This window comes from Chlorocebus sabaeus, chromosome 24, assembly GCF_047675955.1.
Source record: "Chlorocebus sabaeus isolate Y175 chromosome 24, mChlSab1.0.hap1, whole genome shotgun sequence".
Classification (NCBI taxonomy): Eukaryota; Metazoa; Chordata; class Mammalia; order Primates; family Cercopithecidae; genus Chlorocebus; species Chlorocebus sabaeus.
The window spans coordinates 59,125,321-59,143,394 of NC_132927.1; positions in this window are offsets into that span (position 1 = coordinate 59,125,321).

Genomic DNA, 18,074 nt, shown 5'->3' on the forward strand with positions numbered 1-18,074 from the left:
AATTTTATGCATATGCATGTCTATTTTTCATTACATATGAATATATAATTTATTCAGTACTTCAGCAAGTACTGTTTTCTTTTGTGAGTTTTGTAGCTGTGGACAAATTTGCCTCCCTATATTAATGTTGGTAACTATTCTTTTGGTCTCACCAGTATTTTTACTTGTTCTTTTCTCTTGAATAATACCACTACACATTTCCATTTGATTTTCTCCCATTTCTTGCTTTTTAGTGGAGTATTCAGTCACGGTGCCCAACATCCCAGGGCATAGCCCTGCCTTTAGCCACAGGCAAGTAGAGATTTTGAGAACAACAACTGAAATTCACCACAGTTACTGATCAACCTGAGTTGGCTTATATAGGCTCAAAGGTGATGGCAGTAGCCAAATCAAGTGCTTTTGGGCAAAGCCAGGGACTGGTCTCCTCACAATGAGACCCAGTATGGATCTATTATCTAGGACAACCAATTAGACTCCCTGACAGATTTTGTTTGTTTGTTTGTTTTTTCAGTAAATTCTGGGATAACCTGGAGACTTGAATGGGCAACAACTTTTCTATCTGTGGAGAGACACTTTAGGAAGAATAAAGCTTCAGGAGAAGGAAAAGACAAAAGTATGGTAATCTTTTTTTAGTTGTTGTTGGTTTTGCTTTGTTTTCCTGACTCTTTGCATGAAGCGTGACCCAAAAAAAAGCTGCATTCTTACTTACAGGAGTTATAGTAACTCCTATTCTGAATTCCTTAACTAGTTCCTTAACTAAGGAATTAAGAATAATATTCCTGGTAATAGTTAAATAACAAGATGGAAAAGTTCTGTGTTCTTGGAGGTAGGTAACAAAATGTATTTTTCTTTATTGGGAAAATAGCTTAATAAGCCTGCTTGGGGAATTCAGCTTGAGTTGAGATTTCTCATCAGGGAGCAGATATTCTGAAGACAAGAGGAGACTGTGCAGCAGCTGGGGGGTCTGGGAGGGAGAATATGAAGAGCAAACGGAGAATGTAGGAAGGAAAAAAAATAGAAGTCGTTTTGAGCACAATGGGGGTCATATAACATATAAATTGCCCTTCCCTGCCCTCCCTCTTGGCCTCAGCGATGTCCCTAAAGTCACTGGAATTTGGGGATCTGTGTACTTTTGAATAAAATGATAAAAGATGTTGTTGTCATTACAGGGACATGAACAATACCAAACATAGCACAGATTGTTACTGGTCCTCAACCATATAATCATAAGCCTTAGGAGGGAAACAAAAGCATTTATGGAAAGAGATTTGGACTCTCCTGCACTGTGCAAGTAATTCCTATCTCATTATACATAGATTTCCAAGAGTTCAGTACACACTAGCTGATGCCTGCATCAGAGTCACAAACTGAGCAGGTAACACCATGAACATTAGAAAATAAATAGGGCAGCGTGTTTGTCATTTTGAGTAACAACATTTTCCACAGGCCTATTTTCAAGATGGTGCCACAGGAATCAGGTCTGTGGAATATGCTCATTAATAATGGTGTTGTAAAGTCTGATGATACTTGTGGCTTTTCTACTATAATGCCTTTTAAGATGCTCCTGACAACAGATAATTAACTTTGTTGTCGACAGGAAATTCAGATGGGATAGGGCTTAACCAAAAACCCATGTTTTGCCCACTACCACTAGTGAGGTATATACCTCCCACTCTCTCTTCTCAAATGCATATTGAATCCAAGCTAAAATGCTATCTCTTCCAGGAAGTTTTTTTTGTTTTGGTTTGTCTTAATTTGTTTCTTGAGACAGGGTCTCACTCTGTTGCTCAGGATAGAGTGTAGTGGCACAATCTTGGTTCACTGCAGTCTCTATCTCCCAGGCTTAAGTGATCCTGCTGTCTCAGCCTCCAGAGTAACTGGGACTATGGGTGCCCACCACCATGCCTAGCTGTTTTTTTGTTTGTTTGTTTGTTTTCTCCAATCTTTGCAGACATTGGGTTTCACCATGTTTCCCATGCTGGTCTCTAACTCTTGGGCTCAAGCGATCTACACACCTTGGCTTGTTAAAGTTCTGAGACTACAGACAAAAGACACAGCACCCAGCCTCCTGCAGGCAGCTTTCTAACTAGCTCTTCCATCTGCTATCTTATCAATCAAATTTTCTCTCTGCATTGTTATCCCCATTTGCATTTGAACATACTGTAATATTCCCTAACTTAGTTTCTGTGTCTCCTACTTGTTGTCTGCTGTTAATCTGTTCCCATTTAAAGTAGAACTCCATGAATGGTTTGTCTATACCAGCTACTTCAATTGTCTCATCTATCATTCTTGTCTTGGTTCACTGTACTCAGACTCTTAATCACCCCGTATCACTCTCAAAGCTATCTATGACCTCCAATCTGTGCCATTGGTTTAGTTCTTGATTTTGTTTCTGTTTTTTTCTTGCTCTACCTGCCTGTGCCATTGGACACAGTTGGAAAATCCACTATGTAATGGAGAATATTGACTTGAATGCTGTTCACTCATCTAATAGTAGCTACTACCACAGGGTTGATAATCAAATGAGTCAACAAATGGAAAAATACTTGTAGAAAAATTAATCAGTATGCACATTTACTGAGATTGCTATACAAAACCCAGTTACTACATTATTTTTAAAACTAGCGGAGCCAAAGAAACATAGATGACCACATACTATTCCTTAATCTTTATAATTTCTAATTTGCGGCATGAGATTTTATTTTCTGTATTTACAAAGGAGCCCTAATTTTATAAAATCTATTATTGCTTCTTTGCATCACCCCCTTTCTGGAAAGTAGGACTATTATGAAAATAATAGAAGATATAAACATGCAAACATATGCAGTCTGATTCTCGGTCTGTGTTAAATACCCAGCTAAAAATGTTATGTTCAGGTCTCTTTCCTATTACAATGACTGCAGTATTAGATCTTTCAATGCCTACAATTTGAAAAAATAAGAGAGTAGATTCCAATTGAAAGGACATTCAACAACAACAACAAATTGAAGGTCATTATTTTGAAGATATAGAGGCAGTTTCCCATAGCAAACTGCTAGTGAATTGGAACTATGACTCATGGCTCTTGTCACATGAACCTGTTCTTCCTTTGCCATCTAGGTTGCCCTCCAACATGCCTAGATTTCAGAGGATTTGGGGTGTGATAAGTTACTGTGGCAGTATAGTCAATAGAAATAATTTTTTTAAAGTGAATTCTGGACTAGACTCTTACAGGCTTCGTAAAGTAACTTTATTGCTCAAATCAAAGTGATCATTCCTTATACTAAATTACTTGTAAGAAGATCAAATACATAAGTTTGGATGTTTTAGAGTAAAGAAGCAGGGGAGTGAGGAAAGGTTTCCAGTGTTGTCTTCTTGTATCTCTAGTTCGAAGTGGGACACTCTCAAGATTCATGCATGTTCTCCTTTAAAAGTAATGTGATTGAGATTGAGTGTGATGTTAATGGTCTCTTTGGGTTGGGACTTGGTTGCACAAAGCTCTCTATTTGGCTGTTTTGCTTGTTATCATGAGACAAATCTTTAAGTTGGTTTCACATTATCAACTGAAAAATCCACCACTGACAGGTATCTGAATCCTATTTGCTATCTTCTGCCTACTCCTGCATGAGTACCTGACTGACTCCTACAGATTTCTACTGAATCAAGGATGTGAGATGTGTTGATCATCAGCTCATCTGTGCCTAAGATCCAATTGAGGAGTTAAGTATCTGTACATCATCTCTGACTCAACTGACTTTTCTTTTCTTGCTTTGGGAAATAGTGTTGGACTTATCTTCAAATACAAAATGTTTTCCTGATCAGATTGTGGCGACCACTACAGAGCTCTCTTTGATGGATGATAAATTTGAAAGCAAACATACACAATATCTAGTCTTACCTTAACTAATGTGATATTTTCATCCCTTTATGTCTGAGGAGCAAGTTGAAGATGATCAAGACATGCCCTCTAACATATGCTGCCTTCGTATATGGATTACTCTGAGCAGAGGACACTTGAAACAGCAAATGCAGGAAGGGGCTTTCTCGGAACTCTTCCTATCTGTGTAAAGACAGATATTCCAAAAGGAAATCAATTGTCATCAATCCTTTCCCTGGACGTTTCATCAATCTGGGAGTTTCATTTTAAAAATTCTTTTTCTTAAGATCAAATAAAAATTTTAGACAAATTATAATTGTACATAATTATAGGATACACCTTGATGTTATTATACACACACACAGGCACGGTGCTGAATCATTGAATGAAGCTAATTAACAAAGCCACCATACTGAATACTTAATACAATTCAATATGTCCCAGTCTAACTGCAACTTTGTACCCTTTGACCAACATTTGCCCATTCCCCACACAAGATTAACTCTTATCACAGGAAAGGAGACTCTAGAAGTTGGCACTACACCCAGACAGACTTTGTCACAAACTATCACCTCTTCTTCTAAGGGTGCATTTATCTTTCCCCAAAATAATTTACTCTCCCCTAAGTTGTCTACATTTGCCCTCTCCTCTCTCCTCAGAGGAGGACAAATATTCTAAATCTCATTTATTTTTTTGTGTATTCACCCTTTTTCTAGTGATGCCCCCAAGCATGTAACACATTTGTATATCTTTTGTCCTGCTGATCTGGTTGTTGTTACTTTATTTCATAGACCATTAAAGAAACTTTAGAGGGTGACAGAAAGTCTTCCTTCCCCTACAAAGTTGTAACAATAGTCTATAAGAAAATGCCCATTCACAGACAGATACCTCATTGTTCTTTTCATTATTCTGCTGGCAGGATGTTTAAGAAATCACCACATTGTGACAGCTACTATTGTTGTTTGTAAGAGTTGTCAAAGAGAAACAAAGCTGGACACTAGTTAAAGGCAACAGAGACAGATTTTATTCAATGATAACTAGTGCAGTAGGCAAGCGAGTTCGGAATAAACTGAGCTCAACTTTGCCAAACCAAAAGGCAGGAGAATTTTAAAATGCTGCCTGGTGGAGTGGGCTGAAAGAAAGACACTGAGAGGTCATTAAGAGAGTTTGGTTCCTGTGACTCACTTGGTTATCCAGGTATGCTAATTGGCACTTATCTGGAAGAGAAACAAAATTCTCATATCTTTATGACAGGCGGTAGTTTTGCAAGTTGGAGCAAGGAGCCCATTGCCTGCCCACTGAAGTTAGCCCCTTAGCCTCCCACAGGGAGTCAGAGTGAGAGTTATTTTCTTGAATCTTTGCATTTCAAAGAACTATTTCCAAGTCCTTGAGGAGAAAGTTCTGGGTGGTAGATTTCCATCTCAAAGGGGCAGAGAAAGGATTTATAATTGGAAACTTTCTAAAGTAACTGCTCTAAGAGGAGGTCTAGAGAGTTATCAGCCTCACCAGGTTTTGGCTGGAACAAATGGTAAACTTTCCTAGCAGCACTGAATTTCTCAGACAGACCTTTTAGGGAGAATTGGAGTCATAATAGGGGCACCACCTTAAGCTTCTAGAAGCCATGCTAGCATTTGGTGAAGTCTCTTAGTGCAGGAGTTTAGAAAGAGTTGTGTGTTGAGAATTTTTGCAGTTCTCAGGGCCTACTCTGGGTCAGGCGCAAAGTTTGCTGGAACATTGCATATGATATTGAAAACCCTCCCAAAAATGCTGAGAGAGAATATTTTCAACTAATTTGTTTGTGGATTTTAACATCCTTTGTACTACCTTTCTTTTAAATTAAATTAGGTTTGGGGGTACAGTAAAATGAAGAAAAATGAAGAAAAACATGAACTCTTTTACTTTCTAATGTCCTCTATGCTATTTAACTTTTTCTCTATCCTTTCGGGTTTTTCTTATTTTTCAGGGGAAAAGATAGTGTATAACCAAAGAAAGGGGAAAATGAGAATACAACTGTACAAACGCAATGAAATTAGAGCATTTTAATAATTATTCAAGAAGAGGCAAAATGCAGGGTTTCTCAATATCTGCCAATATCTGTACTACTCACTTTTTTCATTTGTTTTTTATTATTATTATTATTGTTATTATTTATTTATTTATTTTTTGAGACGGAGTCGCCTTCTGTTGCCCAGGCTGGAGGGCAGTGGTGTGATCTTAGCTCACTGCTTCAACCTCTACTTTCTGATTTAAGTGATTCTCTTGCCTCAGCTTCCCAAGTAGCTGGGATTACATGCACGCGGCACCTTGCCTGGCTAGTTTTTGTATTTTTAGTAGAGACAGGGTGATACCATGTTGGCCAGGCTGCTCTCAAATTCCTGACCTTGAGTGATCTGCCCTCCTCAGCCTCCCAAAGTGGTGGGATTACATGCGTGAGCCACCATGCCCCGCCTTACTGACATTTTTGAGACACGTGATTCTTGGTTTGGGAGCAGTCCTGTGCATTGCGGTATATTAACCCTGCTCTTTCTCCACTAGATGATTTCCAAATATCCCCTGGGAGGTAAAATCATCTTAGTTGAGGACCTCTGAATTAAAGGATCTAAAAAAGGTGTTAAAAATTGTAGTCACTCTATGTTCCTGCTGCTGCTCTGTTTCGGTTTGTAAAGCTTTCTGAAATCCACGATTGTGCTTTCGGATCCTGAACTGTTTCAAATTCTGGCTAATACATTCAAGAGCAAGTTGGCATGACTCTTCCGTGACCACATTGCTCAGCCCAGGCACCAGTTCATCGCCAAGTCCTTGCTTTCGTTGTTTGTCTCACGTTACGGTTATATTTGATTCAATTTCTTAAACATTGAAACACCAACATTTTCAGGTTGACTAAAGTACCATCCTGCCTCTACAGCCTCCTTGAATGAGATCTTATGTTCACCTTCTTTGCTTTCTTACGGGCTGGTTGGCCACCCAATGAGGACTTTGCTACCTTCTCTGCAGCGAGAAACTCTTGGTGCTATGCCCTGTCTTTATACGTAAGCCTCTCCTTTTTGTATGCCATTTAATAAAGAAGCCCCACTCAGATGTGCTTCAAACATCAAGCATAAGAGCTAAGGTCAAAAAAGCTAATATTCGCAACATTGTAGGGATTGGCAGAAAATAACAGAAATGATTTATACACGGAAATAGGACAAATTAGCCTTGGTAAGGGGACCATGCATTTCTGCAGAAAAAAATTCAGTATACAACAAAGGAACCAAAAGAGCAAAATTAAAGTAAACAACAACAATAACAACAAAACTTTCCGTTAGTAAATTTCTCCTTTCAGTCACTTGTCCCTTTTCATATGTTTGTTGAGGCCTTTTCACTATTATTAATTGCTTTCCCAGTTTTATTAGGTGTATTTTATATGTTCTGTGGTGGTGGATATGTATTAACTCGTGGGCTGATTGGTTTATGTCCTTTGATGGAGTTGTATGTGCAACGCTGACTAAACAGCAGCTGAGTAGAGCCTTCAGTTTCAGTTTCCTGAAAAATTAGGGGTAAATCAAAGTCATCCTGATTGGTTTTGCCTGCTTTGGTTTTGAATTAGGAGGAAATAATAAATCTCTGTTTTAATTCAGAATATAAAGTAGGAAGAAAACCCATGGAATTAAATCACCAACCTCAGGAATTAAATCAATAAATAAGCAAATCTTCCACATGCAGCCACTTTATTTCAAAGCTTTCAATTTCTAGCCACACTCACCTGGTCAACATTCTTTTACCCAGCAAGCACTTAGGGAAATTTGTTCCATTTAGTGGGAGCCACCTTCATCGAAAGTCTTTCATGATTTAAAGCTAGGCTGGAGTAATTAAATTTAACAGAAACTCCATCTTCTAAGGGCTGACAAATAATATATAATTTATTTTGTTGCTTTATCTGAAAAGTTCATGGAGATATTTGGAAATCTACATGTTTATTTCACCTTTACCAGAAGGTCTTGTTCCATAATAAATTTAGAACAGAATAGTTTCTAGATACCTAATATATTGAGCCAAAATATATTGGCAGAAGATTCACGGCGGTTTGCAGCAATTGTGCCTTTTGAAAAAGAAATATGTTTTAATGCTTTGGGAAAAGTCCTGTACCTGTATCAGTGATAGGATCCAATTGCAAATTCTGGGAATCTAAAACTGGTGGTGTACCTCCTTCTGACCTTTTATTGTTCGCTGCACTAACAAATCTCTGTGAACATAGTCTTTAAATTATTTCCTGGAAGCCCAGAAAATTTTGGAGTTACTTTTGGCATATGAAGTTAGTAACTCTGCCCTTCCCCTTGGCAGAGCAGGGCAGGAAAAGGGATTTATAGAACTGTTCAGTCAAAATAAATCTTTTGAAATCCTTTCTCAAGCTTTAAGTCCTATCACCCATTGTATCCTTGTTACCAGTGAGGGTATCAAAGGTTAGCTGGCATTTCAACAATCATTATAAATATTTTCAATTTTTTTTAGCATCTCCTTTGAAATATATCTGAACTATTTTGGTACTTTCCTACTGTGTATTCTTATTCAACAACCGTACATGCTCTTTATAGTTTTAGAATTAAATTACAAACTTCTCATTCTTACATGTTATTTCATTTGCAAACATTCTTACATTCTTCTTTTTTTGTGATCGTCAAGCCTATTAAATGTTCTGGCCATGTTTTTTTCCCTGCATGGACTCCAACTCTCTTAATCTTCATAAAAATAATATAATGTCTCATTACCAAAACAAGTCATTTCCCTTTAATGTCTTTTATTTTACTCCTTCATCCATTAAAACACTATTGATCTTGTCCCTAATACTAAATCACTATGAATGAAGGAAAAGTTCATACAACTTATCTAGTCATATTACAAAATTAATTACAATTTTGTTGAGGAAAGATTGATATACATTAGGATGAATATACAAAATGAAATGGTACTGAAATGATAGATGCAGTCCGTTAAGTAATATTTAATCCTGCTGATATTCTAGAGATACTCATTCTCTCACTATTTAAATTTCCTTCAATGACGCTAGATGAAACACATTTTATCATCATGGAGAACTTTCATTACATGGCCATTATTTAAGTAAAAGAGTACAGATAACAATATTTCAGATCTTTTCAGTAGTGCACGCTGTTAAACTTAGCTGTTTTTGTTTAAAGATTTTGAATAGTTTTGCAAATGAACATACGAGTAATGAAGATTCTCCCATTTTGTTCAGTTTTGCTTAGGTGATGGAAAAAAAGTTTCCCCTTCCTTCTTTCCTTCCTCCCCGCCTTCCTCCCTTCCTTCCTCCCTTCCTTCCATTTTTCTTTTCTTCCTGTATTTGTTTAAAGTACAAAATAAGTTGATGTATGAATCTATTTCCTCTAAATTATATTCATTAGTCATGTATATCACATCTACCTAAAGATTTGTTACAATCAAGTGTTCCCAGACCATTTACTATAAAAAGTTAATTTTTGGAATCCAAGGAGGAAACTAACATTTAAGTTCTCACATATCCCTCGATATCCTCCTTCTACATATAGAAACGACATAGCAAAATTTGTTTCAAAATGTTTAGTGTTTTTCAAGAGAAAAAAAGGTAATTGGGAAATGCTTTTAAGAGAAATTAGTTTCTCTTGTCAACTGTCATCAAGATGGATTACGCTCAGCTGCTTTGTGGAAGCAGAAATGAAATCTAACATATTAGTGGCTAAGACAAGATGTGCATATTTTTAAATTGCATCAGGTAGGGCCTATTATTTAAGATTCCTTGCTATTGTCACTGTCACAACATCCTACATTATTCAAACCAAGCATCAATTCCATTAGTCAGTCTCTCCTTTGCTGTCAAAGATGCAAATACAGGCTTGTGTGGCTTAAAGTAAACGCATCATCTGAAGAGGAAATGTGCCAGAAAATATTAAATTAGATAAGGTTTAATTCAGAAATAAAATAAATAGATGAGTTCCTCTCTCTCCAATAAAAGGGAAATTTTATGTGTAAAAAAAAGAGAAAACCTGAGACTGAGTTTCTTTGTAATCAAGGAGAGTAAGATACTTGTTTCTGCATTCTTACTACCTACAAAATAGTTAGTACTCAATGACCTCACACGATAGGTGCTGAATACGTATTTTTATAATGAATGACTCAATGAATGAATGAGTAAACAAATGAAAATCAAAGAATTATTGTTTAACGTGTTGAATACACTAAAGAGATAATGTGATCTATCAACATTTCTCTGGGTGTCCAAGAAAATATTCAATAAACATACATTATTTCAATTTCCCATACATTCCATAATGAGTCATATTTACGTCAACATGTATGGTTCAAAACATACTTCATTCTATTGAACAAACGTGAAATGCTGCCATAATTATCTTTGAATATATTTTCTTAAGCCTGCTACTTGCATGTTTTCATTAACACGTATATCCAACAGTCCAAAATATGGGGGAAATTATATTTTTGTGATTGAGAAATATTAGATCAAGAATCATTTAATAAGTTAAAGATGAAACTTACAACACTTTCCCCAGAGCTAAGCCTGAGGCTACATATCAAATATGGATATTGGTCAAATGCTTTAAAAGATTTTTGGCTTTACCACTACAGGAGTGATTCTATTAAAACATCTAGACTATCAGTGAAATTTATTCAGGTAAATAAAATAGCCTACTTCGTTTTGTTTTGTTTTTGAGATGGAGTCTTGCTCTGTCGCCCAGGCTGGAGTGCAATGGTGCGCTCTCGGCTCACTACAAACTTTGCCTCCTGGGTTGAAGTGATTCTCCTGCCTCAGACTCCCAAGTAGCTGGGATTACAGGCGCCCACCACCACGCCTATCTTTTCTTTTTTTTTTTTAGACGGAGTCTCGTTCTGCTGCCCAGGCTATAGTGTGGCGGCTCGATTTCGGCTCACTGCAAGCTCCGTCCCCTGGGTTCACGCCATTCTCCTGCCTCAGCCTCCCGAGTAGCTGGGACTAAAGGTGCCCACCACCATGCCTTTTCGTATTTTTAGTAGTGACTGGGTTTCACCATGTTGGTCAGGCTGGTCTCAAACTCCTGACTGCAAGTGATCTGCCTGCCTTGACTTCCCAAAGTGCTGCAATTACAGGCATGAGCTACCATGCCCATCCTCTACTTTGTTTTAAAAAATTAAATGAAGAGTATAAATATTTTTGTTTATTGGATTGATGATTTAAATATTTTGTACCATAATGTTTATGTACTTAGACTACAGTTTATTTAATTTACTACCAGTATTTATCATATGAATATTTTGCTAAGTATTTTTAAATTTCCATATAATGCCTCATGGAGTACATAATATGAACTGAATTAAAAACACAGAATTTGTTTAAAATAATAACTAAAAATAGTTATTATTTACTAAGGATCTATTATGGTACATGTGCTTTATATATGTGATTTTTACCCTCATTTCAATTAAATGAGTTGGTATTATAATCCTTGTTTCATCACTGAAGTAGACATTAACAAAGTTTGGGCAACTCAGCACCTTGGGAGGCCGAGGAAGGTGGATCACCCGAAATCAGGAGTTCAAGACCAACCTGACTAACATGGTGAAACGCCATCTCTACTAAATACAAAAATTAGGTGGGCGTTGTGGCAGACTCCTGTAATCCCAGCTACTTGGGAGGCTGAGGCAGGAGAATCACTTGAGGGAGCGATCCCAGCTACTTGGGAGGTGGAGGTTGCAGTGAGCAGAGATCTTGCCATTGCATTCCATCCTGGACAACAAGAGCAAAATTCCATCTCAAAAAAAAAAAAAAAAAAAAGTCTGGGTAACCTGTTCATGCCTAGACATCCAGTCATTTGTGTTTAAATTTGAGTCTGTCTTTTCACAATGCCCAACTTTCATTATGATATAATGACTAAAAGACTCTCTCATACATAGACACCGCTGCCATGTTAGTTCTCTATTGCATCCCTAACTATTCCATACTTTCTTATCAAGGTCTCTTCAATTTTTTTTTTAAGAAAGAACGGCAATCTATGAACATACAGAATGTGTATTAAAATATACGAAATATTAGCCTGGGCAACACAGTAAGTTTCTGTCTCTACAAAGAAATACAAATTAAAATTAAAAAAAAAAAATTAGCTGGGTACAGTAGCCCACACCTGTAGTTCCAGCTACTCAGGAGCCTGAGGCAGGAGGATCGCTTGAACCCAGGAGTCAAAGGCTGTAGTGAGACATTATTACTTCACTGCACTCTAGCTTGGTGACAGAGCACAACCCTATCTCTGAAAACAAAGAACAGATGTGGGATATAATTTATAATGTATATAGAGAGTATTGTGGGAGATATGTATTCTCCACTCTTATTAGTTTCATCCCTATGACAGAAGCTCAACAATGTGACATCCCTGTCCTCTCTTTGTCCCATTATTTATTCTGGCCCAAGGGAGGTGTTGTGACTTATCTGACTGATAAATTTGGAAGAGTAAATTTGGAAAAATAAAGTTTGGCTCAGCAACTTCTTCATTTCTCTTAGGAGCAAGCTACTTGCTGGGATCAGGTGCTTCAATGTTTTAAGTATCTTTAATGACTCATTCTTTAATAGCTTTAGTACTACCTGGGAAGACCTCACCTGTGGCCAAATCTGTTTCAATCCAGTATTTTCACTGACAGGGAATGCACCACCATGCCTGGCTAATTTTGTATTTTTAGTAGAGATGGGGTTTATCCATGTTGGTCAGGCTGGTCTTGAACTCCCGACCTCAGGCGATCCACCTGCCTCGGCCTGTCAAAGTGCCAGGATTACAGGTGTAAGTCACCGCACCTGGCTACTGGTGTAGTTTTAATCACGATATCAAAGCAACAAAAGGGAAAGCATGAGATAAGAAGTATGAGTAATAATTCCTTTTCACTTTTTGTCTTTTCCATATTATATACAATGCACATGTGTGATATTTTAATTAGAATCAAACTAAAAATACCCTTTTTAAAGGAAAAAAGACTGATTTCATCATGTTTTATTTAAACAGCAACCTGCCTTATTGTAAACCTTTGAAGGGAAAAATTGATGCGTTTTATTTTTTTCTTCATTGACCATATGGAAAAACATACATTTAACTATCCAAATGACATAAATATTGACACACAAGTGCCTAATTATATGTCTGAGCATGAAATATTTAATTTTAATGTCCTAAATGCTTTATTTTAGCATCTGTTTTTGGAAGGGTATGCTTACAAATTATTCTGGCATTTTGACTGAAGTATCTTCTGGAACAGCAAATGTTACAAAATCCATAGGGTATAAATGTATTATGCTTATATTAGTGATGTTCTTTATATTTTTCTTAGTATTTTGATAGGGCTGTCATATTTCAAATTAATTTTATGGTAATAATATACCTTTAGGTTATGTACATCAATACAGCTAGAATTACAGATCCAGAATAATTTATGCTAAAAAGTTATTACTGATTCAATTATTCAATGAATTATCATCTAAAACAAAAGTGGGGATAAGAAAACAGAAACTTAAATATAAGCAGTCCTGATGGAACTTTTTTACTCACCAAATATGACCTAGGTATGTTCTTTTGTTTTAACTCATCCAGTGTGCATTTCTACCTTAACAAGTAGTATATAATACATAGAATAGAAAACAAGTCTTAGTAACCCTAATTTTTACATGTATGTTTTGGCACTTGAGCAATATACACTGTCCAAAAATAAATGTTTGGGGAGTAATATTAATGTGAATTTTCAGTAAAAATAAACATGAAATGAAAATAAATATTCATCCTTTCTAGATGATGTTATATGTCATAGTAGTACAGTGAAATTCTTGGGTAGCCAATAAAAGTACAAAAATTGTCTTTACTGATTAAAATACATTACTTTTTATCCTTATGGTATATCGAGACTAAGATCAATAAAAATAGACCTACCGCAAACTTCCTGTATAAAATCTATAGGGGGAAAAACAAAAACCCCAGGGTTTTACAAAGATATGGCATGTGGCTGTGCATAAAATTACAAGCACATGCAAACCAAAAGAAATATCTCTAACATGTAAATTCAATGAAAATGAATTAAGATATAATCAAAGGATTTAATTTTTTTAAAAAAAAAAGAATGCTTTTAAAATCAACTTTCTTTTTTGGAGTGGAGGGATTTTTATGTCAGCTCTTAAACGTTTATGGTAAGAGGTTATTGGTTTGGCCAAGATTCAGTAAGGGTTAGCAAAGCTAGTCTCCCACTGTGAACTGCTGTAGATCCGGACACAACATATGCAGCAATTATTTTCAGGCACAGGGTAACAGACTGTGCTGGGCAAATGTCCCTAAAAGAGGGAAGATACGCAAGATGAGCTCCTTATTCATACTGGGATTCTGTCTGGAGGCATTTTATAAAAACAGGCAATGGGACCCGAAAAGAGAGCATTGGTCTTGCTGGGCAAAGGAAACAGAAATAAGAGTTCAGGGATGCAGGAGAAAATAGAGGTGGAAGAGAGAAGGAGGTGAAAGAGGAGGAAGAGAAGAGAAAAAGGTGATGGGGCGCGGTGGCTCACGCCTGTAATCTCAGCATTTTGGGAGGCCGAGGTGGGCGTATCACTTGAGGTCAGGAGTTTGAATCAGCCTGGCCAACTTGGTGAAACCCCATCTGTACTAAAAATCAGAAAAAAAAAAAAAAAAAAAAATGCGGGGCTTGGTGGTGCTCGCCTGTAGTTCTAGCTACTCAGGAGGCTGAGGCAGGAGAATTGCTTGAACCCGGGAGGTGAAGGCTGCAGTGAGCCAAGATCACGCCATTGCACTTCAGCCTGGGCGACAGAGCAAGGCTCTATCTCACGGAGAGAGTGAGAGAGAAAGAGACAGAGTGAGAGAGAGAGAGAAAGAGAGAGAGAGACAGAAAGCAAGTAAGTGGCATCAAGTTTGGAAAAGAAGAAATAAAACTACTCATTTTAAAAAAATGATTACATGAGCATGTACATATAAAATAGTAAAGAACCTAATACAAAGAGAGCAGCATATTCAGTCACAATCAAATTAAATCACAGTGAAATGCTTTTGAATAATTAAAACCATGAATTTCTACTTACTATTAATAAGGACTACAGAAAATTTTGTTGATCTCTCTCTCCCAATTCATTTTCTGACAGAAAATGTCTTGTCAGAAACATTTAAAAGCCCTAAACACTGTAAGATAGAAAAGGAGAGATCGAGGGGGACATCGAGATATTTAGATTTCTAGATATACAGATAGAAATATATGGATATATATAATTAGATATATAACAATACATGAAGATAACTTTTCTACCATTGAAAACACAGATTAATAATTAAATATGTTTCAGATTTGTAGGCCTGTTAAAAAATAAAATGAAAAATAACAAAGTTAGTACTATGGTCTGAACGTTTGTGTCCCCCCAAAATTCATATGTTGAAATCCTAAATCCCATGGTGATGGTATTAAGAGGTAGGGCTTCTTGGTGGTAATTAGGTCGTGAAGATGGAACTCTCATCAATGATATAAGTGACCTCCTAAAATAGGTTCAAGGGAGCTCATTTGTCCCTTCCTCCTCCATGTGAGCACCATGAGATGGTTTCATCTACGAGAAGGCAGGCCTTCCTCAGGCACTGAATCTGTTGATGCCTTGGTCTTAGACTTTCTCGTCTCCAGAATTGTGAGAAATAAATTCCTATGTTTATAAGACATGTAACTGATGGTATTTTTTATAGCAGCCTGAAAGGATGAAGACAGTAAGCATCATGAAAGAAATAAACATTTGACTTCTAAAAGTGACTATTTTGAAGCAGAAAGTATTCATTCAGATGTCATGTTTCTCATCTGCCTGCAAAGACAATTCATTGTGCTTATTATCACAGAGAAGATTGCATGCATAAGATACAGTATATATTAAAGTCCTCTTCAATATATTTGCAATGTATATTAGGTTATCAGTCATCAGTTCTGAATATGTTTTGAATCATGCTTATTTTGAATTAAAATATGCCTTAATTCCAAGTATCTTCACATATTAACTTTTGATGCCTTCCACAAGATGATGATGATGATGATGATGAGGAGGAGGAGTATTTATTGAGATGGAATCTCACTCTGTTACGGAGGCTGGAGTTTAGTGGTGTGATCTCAGCTCACTGAAACCTCCACCTCCTGGCTTTGAGCGATTCTCCTGCCTCAGTCTCCCGAGTACCTGGGATTACAGGCCAGCATGATACCAATATTTTTTAATGTTAATATAGTTTTCCAGCATGATCAAGGAATTTAAAAGACTACACAAGCATTATGTTGCAATGCTTAAGAGCTCTGTATTGAGCCAAATTGTTCTGGTTCAAATACTGACTCTGCCACTTAATTTTTCTTGTTTCTTTGTTTCCTTAATCTTGATAAAATTAACTTATCTAAGGCTTAGTTTCTTCATTTGTAAAATGTAAGTGATTATAGTCCACTTACTTCATTGGATTATTGGAAAAATAAATGAAGATAGATAGAAAAATTTAATATATAGAAAAATCATTCCTGACCCATTATAAAAAAACTTTATATAAGAGTTCCTGGTAATTACATATCACCTTTTTCACAGATCCATCGTCCAACCTTCCCCTCTTCTAATTGTTCCTATGTTGAATAGTAGCTTGAATTACATCACTATTGCATTATAATTACTATATTGGTTATGATTAGTTGATCACCTGATGTGTACAGGCCATTGTGACAGACACTTTATTATACTTTATTCCTCTGAAAAGCCTTATAAAATAGATAGTATTCAAGTTTAACTACTGGTATGAATGAAATTCAGAGAGTTTAATTAATACTACTTTCAATATTTTAGATTTAAACTCAGGTTTATCCGAATCTAAAATCATTCTTCCTTTCGTTAAGGTTATTAATGAATTTATCACATTTTCACTCTCTTGGCTTTCTATTCTTACACTTTTCTGGTTATGAAATAAGAAGTTACTGATAACTCCTATAAGTGAGCAGAAAAACAAGTAAAGTGTGTTTATTTCTTGCTCTCCTGTCTGCAGCATATAATATGCTACCAATATTTTATAAAGACACCAGCTACTACTAATTCAAATATCAGTAGCCTAAATACGTCACTGTTATTGAACAAAAGATAAACAGCAAAGTAAACACAATATTGATTTTCCAATTAAAAGAAAGTCATTTATCTAAAAACATTGGAAGCATAATAGTATTTGAAAATAAAATAAAACAAAACCAAATTAGTGATACTTTACTGAGAGAACTGTTGAAAAGGCCACGTTAATGAGTGTGATGCTACACAGCTACCTCTCTGCACCGAGTGTCCTCTACAGCCCCTTGGAGCTCTCTGCTCTTTCCACAGACCCTCTCTCTGCTAATACAAAGAGGAAGGGTGACCTTTCCATTTATCCTCCCATGGAAGTTCCCATTTTCCAGTCCTAATTAGTAACATTAAGCCGTAAAGAGAAAGAAAGCGTCTGGGTGACAGGGTTCCACACCAAGCCAGGGATGAATTATAGCGCAGCTTAACCTCGAGTAGTACTGACATTTAAAAAATTGAGCTTCTTAAGACACATGCATAAATCTCTAATGTTGGAATTTCGGAGGAAATGTTTTTGAGCAAAAGGTTCCTCCTGGAGCCAATAAAAGTGTTATATTTGGGTGAGAACAGTCATGATTCTTTTTAAAGATAGCCTTGTGCTTTCAGTGGACAGTTTTTTATGTAGAGTTGATGTTCTTCTACAATAGCATGACATGCCATTCAGCATCATCAACCCAGCCTTTTAAAACTCTTTTTTGCACTTCAGTCTTCAAACAGAAAGACAGAAACTATACTGTTCTTGATATTAGTTCAAAATTTCATTCAGCAAACACATATTGACTGTTTTCTCCACAAAGGCTACCTCTCTTTGAAATGCTGTCTTCTCTTCCCACTTTCACAGTCTGGCTAACACCTTCCCATTCTTTCAGTCACAGATTGAATGCCCTCTACTGTAGAGACCTTTTCAACACTCAACAAAGTAATTTTGTAAATCACTAATGTATTCAAAATGTAACCCCTTTAAAAATATATGGCCACTTTTGTAGTTCCAACACAGGCAATTTGTGTAGAATGAATATATAAAAGGTACTATGAAGAATACGGAGAGATTAACAGCATATCAAGAGGCTTTTTACTTAGGTGAAGACTTTACTACTGTTCATTTATTACAACATGAAA